Raw genomic sequence first — 6659 nt, 5'->3', positions numbered from 1 at the left:
AAATCCTTGCTCAGTTTGCATACTTTAACCCATTTTTCAAACATGGTTTTGTAAGCTTCCTGTATAGCATCTTCTGTGAGTTCTTCACCATCACTGCTGTAATCTGATTCTAAGTCAGACTCATATTTTTCTTTACTAGCTGATTCTGTCGTAGCAGTTGTTGTAACACCATCTGCAGCAATACTTGTGACACTTTCGGCAGAGGCATTTTCATCAGTAAAAACATTAAAAGCAACATAGTTGCTCACATGATCATCTTCTTCTTGACTCCCCTCTGATTCCTCGTCACTCTAAGTTGCATTGAAGGACTTCTTTTTCTTCTTAAGAGTGTTAGCGCACTTGGCTTGAATGTGCCCATATCCATCACACTCCCGCATTGGATACCCTTGTTCTTCGTTTTCAGGTCAACGCTATTTGCTGCAGATTTGTTTCTTTGAGAATTGTTGGTGTTGGGGTAATTAGTGTTCCGATTGTTGATGTTGCCAAAACTTGGACTCCGGTTCTTCTTGTTGAATTTTTTTGCCAGTAAGGTAAGAGTCTCTGCCAAGTCTTCATGATCATCCGAATCTTCTTCATGGTAAGACTTTTGTACCTCTGCTTGTAAAGCTATCTCTCTCTCTTTCTTGTCTTCATTTAAGTTCATCTCAAATGTGCGTAGAGAACCCATTAACTCATCAAGTTTCATGGTTCGAATATCTTTGGCTTCCTCGATTGCAGTCACCTTGTAAGCAAACCTCCGTGGTAGAGACCTCAAAGCTTTCCTCACAAGCTTCTCCTCTGAAATCTTCTCACCAAGGGCAAATGCCTCATTGGCTATACCACACAATTTTGAGTTAAACACAGAAATTGTTTCATGTTCTTGCATCCGGAGATTCTCAAACCTTGTAGTAAGGATTTGGAGTTTTGAGAGCCTCACGGCAGCCGTTCCTTCATGCGCCGTTTGCAGTATCTCCCAAGCATCCTTGGCTGTTTCACACGTTGAAATAAGCTTGAATTGACTCGCATCTACCCCGTTGAAAATGGCATTTAGCGCTCTAGAATTGTTGTTTGCCAACCTGTCCTCTTCGGTTGACCAAGTAATTTTGGGCTTCAAATTTTCCTTCCCCTCAGAGTCCTTTGTTACTGGATGATCCCAGCCAGTCCAGACAGCCCGCCAAGCCTTTTCATCAATAGCTTTGATGAACGCCTTCATACGTGCTTTCCAATAGGAGTAGTTTGAACCATCTAGGAGAGGAGGACGTGAAACTGAGCCGCCTTCTTTCATGAAATCCATACCTGCTGTAACAGACCAAATCCCAAAATCTCACCAAACACATATAACAACATCATTATAACATTGTCTGATACCAATTGAAAGGTCTGTTTTGGTTACTGGTGTCACAGAAAGCGTTACAACACTTTACTGTAACACTGTTATAACAGAAATTTCGATATTAAGTCAGCAAATCAGAAATGCAAGAAACTAAATGCAGAAACGTAAAGAACACTAGAAAATGGTATCGCAGTTCGGTACGCACACCTACTCTACGGGGCCACGCCCAGACAGTGATCAATCCACTAAGTTCAAAAGATTACAAGGACCGAAACGGTCTTACAAACTCAACGACTCCCTCCTTGAAGATGTTGCCGTTGCCTAGAACCTCCTTAGAAGACTTGATCAGCGAGCACGACTCATCTTGATGGGTTCCTCCCGAAACCAACAAAATCTTCTTCCGAAGAACCAATTCAAAATATGTTCTCACAATCCGTCACAACGTATCAAGTGATTCTTGGCCTTACAATCTCATTCTCACGTACACAGTTCTGTAATCCTCAGTACACTCTTACTCAAAACATTCATTCAGTGTATACAACCTAAACCGTGCTTCACCCCATCAAAAGACCATCACCAACATTCAAATCTGTCAACCATTAATTCACTTAGTCAACTATACACTTTCTGCAACCAAATCAATACGATTGTTGTGCCACCAAAACTTTCCTTAAGAAACTCCCTCCGTCTTGCGCCAGCCAAGGTTACCACCAAATTACAACCAATCTGCCTAAAATAGTTTTTCAAATAGTTAACCAAAAATAAGCCAATAACAAATACACTAACAACCGGTAATGTCCATTGACTTGCTTCTGATGTAAATTAAATTGTATACCATTTTTAAACTCTAATCGCTCATATTTATCATTTTTAATGTAAAATTTAAACTTAATTCTCTAAGAAAAGATACACTTGCATTTGAACTATTTAGATGTGGTATTTTCTACATACATTGGTTCGGCCTTTCTCTACCCATAGTGGCATAGTGGAAACTTTCAACAAGAAGCACCAGGCCCAGGTATTAATCATGTGACATTGCATGTATTCCACGTCCTTACTTGCTCCACAAATACTTGCGTCCAAAACCAACTTTGAAATGGACGGAAAAAAATAAGAATAAGAAGACGTTTGGTTCATGGATTCGAACCATGTGATTAGAATTATTTTCGATTTACGTGTGTTTTTTGTGAGAGAAAATATTGTAGCGAATCACGAACTATGATTCGAATTAGGGTACGAATCCCCTAACCAAACAACCTCTAAAGGTCTATTCCTCGTGAAAAATGCTCGGGAACCCCACCCGTGCTACACAATACCACTAAAAAAAATGGGTTGATCGACATGTAAGTTAGGATGTGGTTCAGGGCTTCAATCAATGTTTTGGAACTATCTGAACAGTGTAATTTACGTACTGCGAGATCCACATTCTATTAGTAAATGATGTTCAACGCCACAAGAGAGCGCCTATAACATTGCTCATTCTTAATATATGGAATGGTTTTTCTTTCAGTTTTCATGAGTAGTAGAGAAAATAGACTCGTTCACTCAACAAATTTCAATATATCCGAGAGTCAACTTTCCACTTTTTCGTTAAAAAGAATTATAGGGCCGAAAGCATAACACAGATTTGGGGTCCTGAAGTTTATTCTTATCAAATGAATTTTGGCATCTGTAAACGCACTGTAATTAATCTGCCGATGACCCAGTTGGCCAAATAATGGGAGCTAGGTTTTTGCGTGTCACACTTTCTTCTTCTGCAGCTACAAAGACTGGACAAACATTCAAACCAATTCAATGGACTATTATTTATTTTTTTTTTATGTCCTTTTTTGCAGGTAAAGCAATTAAATTGATATTGCTAAATCGATGTAAATGACATGGGACATGACGCTAGAGCTTCATGATGACCCTCACAGAGCCCCTTCACGGGGTATGGATCAGACGTTACATTAAAGTTGGGTTAGTTGGTGCACTCAAGTATAAGGAATTAAACGTTTTGCAGCCTTAGAGGTGTGTGTGTGTGTGTGTGTGTGTGTGTGTGTGTGTGTGTGTGTGTATGTATATATATGAATTATAATATCATGCACTAGCCATCACGTGATTTTCATGTCGTCTTGGTATCTGTCCGTGTAAGCACAAAACTTCAACGTCAAAAAGACCAGGAAACTCACAAGTGTTAAATATTCTCAATGTTTCTACATATGTATATTCGGGTGTCATTTGGTTGATAGCTAAGTTTGAACCATAATTCGTGTTTTTTTTTTGTCTCTTACAAAAATTTGAATTTCTATTCTCACTTTATGTTCAAGTTTATGAATCAAGCTGGTGTTTCTCAATAATCATGTAATACTTGGTATCGATGTATACTTAGTGGGAGTTTTCTTAAAAGTAACGTTACTCAAGAATTCATTGGATCATTAAAAAAGATCATATAAATGATATAAAGAAACGATATGAACTGTTAATTTTTTTTTTCCAGCAAACCGTTGACAATGGTTTTTTCAAAGGCTGAATGTGTGTGGTTTTTTTTTCATATTTTTTTATATCATTTAGTATGTGGTATAATTTTCAGTGCTCTTTTATTCTTGTGCACAATTTTATTGGAATGTAAAGTGAGACTGTTGTGAGATGAGAATTGTATGGGAAAATTCAAACTTATTTAGCTGCCAATATTATGTTAACCTAAAGCTACAAACTAGAATTATTCTTTCAATCTCGGAGCAAAAAAAAAATGTATAATCTAGATTATCAGAAGAACAAAGATTAGTAGAGATTCCAATTTGTTCGTCATATATATTTTTTTCTTTTTCGAAATTAGTGTAATGCAAATTACATAATCAATAGTACTTGATCGCCTTATTTATTAGACAGTAATTATTTACCAATAGTCACTTATATAACACTTTCTCTAAAAAAAAAAAAAAGTTGTCTATGACTAGTTAAATTCTATGTGGTCAGAATTTTACTATATGGTCTGGTCAGAAACAACAAGATCATGAAAATTTTGGGGTCAAACTGAATCAAGCAGCATACTACACTGAGAAACCTCATCAAGAAAATAAGTACATATTCAATATGTACATATCGAATATGCATTGAGCAATAGTATTCAAGTTTTATTTAAAGAAAAAAAAAACCCCCCAAATGCCACAAAAGGTAACAAAATGTCAGAAGTGATTTAATGGGAGGGCCATTTGAGATTGACCTTACAAGGCAGGCCCCTACTCAGAAACTGCAATGAATAATTATTACATAAGACATAGGAATTAGGAATATGGGTTTGGTTTTTTGTGAATTTGGGAGTTGCAGAGTGAGACAAAAGGAACAGTCAATAAAGTAGAGCTTTTGGAAGACACCTATTTGTAGCTAAACCCCTAGGGTTTTGTTTACGTTCTTTCTCTTTCTGCCTCAGCAATAGAGAGAGAGAGATGTGAGAGAGAGAGAGAGAGAGAGAGAGTTTTGAATTGTAGGGCAGAGATTTTAGATCCAAAAGGGATAACGTACTGATCAGTAGAATAGTAGAGAGGCATGTGGAGCAAAATGAATAATTCAACGGTCAAACTTCACCCACTCATGATCTGCATGCATTAATACTACCACTGCCTATCTTTTTCTTCCTTTCTTTTTTTACCGCCCTTCTTATTAATAAAAAAAATGTCCACCAAATTAAAGTATTTTGGCCAAGTGAAAGTTTTTGCAAGCTTTGAAGTTTGCTTTTTGAAGTGTTTAAAATTGCTAATTCAGCAACAACAAAAAAAGGTGTTTAATTGCTTGCTGGGCAGCTGGAGATATTAGAAACATATATATATTCTAAAAACCAATTGCAATATGTATCTAATTGTATGAACTAGGGTAGGTCCTTTTCTACGGTAGGGTTATTTACTAGTAGTATCCATTTCTAAAAATTAAATTTAATTAAAATTACATCAAACTAATAAAGTATGCATTTAATTTCTTATCTATCGATATTATTAAAAACAGTATCGGCAGTTCATTTTTCAAGACTACTATAGAAATCTCTATAGATACACGGCTTGATGAATTTAATAACTAACTTTTGTATGCATTTATACTGTTACAATCGCAGTAATGATCTAATGCGATACGTATAATTGTAGAATTTAGAAAAGTTAATACTATAGAGGTAGCACATGACATGCACGTTTATACTTGTACTACTAGGTCAAGAGTAATTTTGTTTGTATGTTTGTCTTTTTGCATAAAAAAGGTTAAAATTATAAGACTTTCTGGCACGTCAACTTATCGATAAGTCAAGTTTTATGTCCGTTAAATCTACATAAAATCACGTCAAAATAAAAAAATATACAGATTTAATAGTTAAAAAAATTTAACTTACGAATACGCCATGCGTATAAGAGAATTTCTCTAAAACTATAGAGTTGTGAAAAATAAGAATCTAAAAGCATTTGCAGACTAATCCGGGGATAAAACTTCTTTCTTCATTTTTTTTTTTTTTTTTGCTGAAATAAAAACTAGTTTGACTTCGTGACATTGGCAAAACAATTTTTCGTCTATCAAGAATACTCGTGCCTCGAATACATATCATTAAAATTAAAGAAAACTTATAATCAACCAAAAGTATAAAAAAAAAAAAAAAAAAATACGTTAATATATTAATAGATCAAATTTTTCTTATTAAATTTAAATAAAATCACGTAAAAATTAAAAATATATATAAATATATATAAATTTAATAATTAAAAAAATCTAACCTCTACGATCTCCGCATTACCCGTCAAAAGAAAAGTATGAAACAATTTAATTCCGTCTCTAGGAAGAGTTTAATTTTCGAATCCCAAGAAAACCAGCTCTCATCATCATATATATCTGTCTTGTCTCTTCGTCTGCAGAAAATGACACATCAACCTAATTTCCCGTTAAACAGCCAATTATAACATCAGCCATTAATATTTCATGATGACGGTACCAAATTCTTTGGTATATATAAGGAGCCATTTTCACCTTCTTCTTCATCTTTCATGGCACTGTTTTCCTAGCCAACTTAAGAAAAAAAAAATTTCTAACGCCATCTTCTGTAAATTTTGGCTCTAACCACGTAGTAGATATCTGGTCTCAAAGTCTCAACAATGGCTGATCAGTTGGTGGGTCAAAGAAAAGTGGTCTTGGTCACGGCTTATTATCTGGGACGTCAACTATTTATCGGTGAAGAAGTGTGTAATATCATGTGGTAGGTTTAACTCGGCGATATCTCTCCTGAGCTTATTACTCTTATATTTTTTACTTTTTATTTTGAATTTCACAAAAATCGTCTGTATTTTCTTGACCTTGCAAGTCCTATAAATTAAAGGATGTGGTCGAGATAATT

The sequence above is a fragment of the Morus notabilis genome, unplaced genomic scaffold (genome assembly GCF_000414095.1).
Source record: "Morus notabilis unplaced genomic scaffold, ASM41409v2 Scaffold2108, whole genome shotgun sequence".
Classification (NCBI taxonomy): Eukaryota; Viridiplantae; Streptophyta; class Magnoliopsida; order Rosales; family Moraceae; genus Morus; species Morus notabilis.
Note: the sequence above shows the minus strand (reverse complement) of the source record.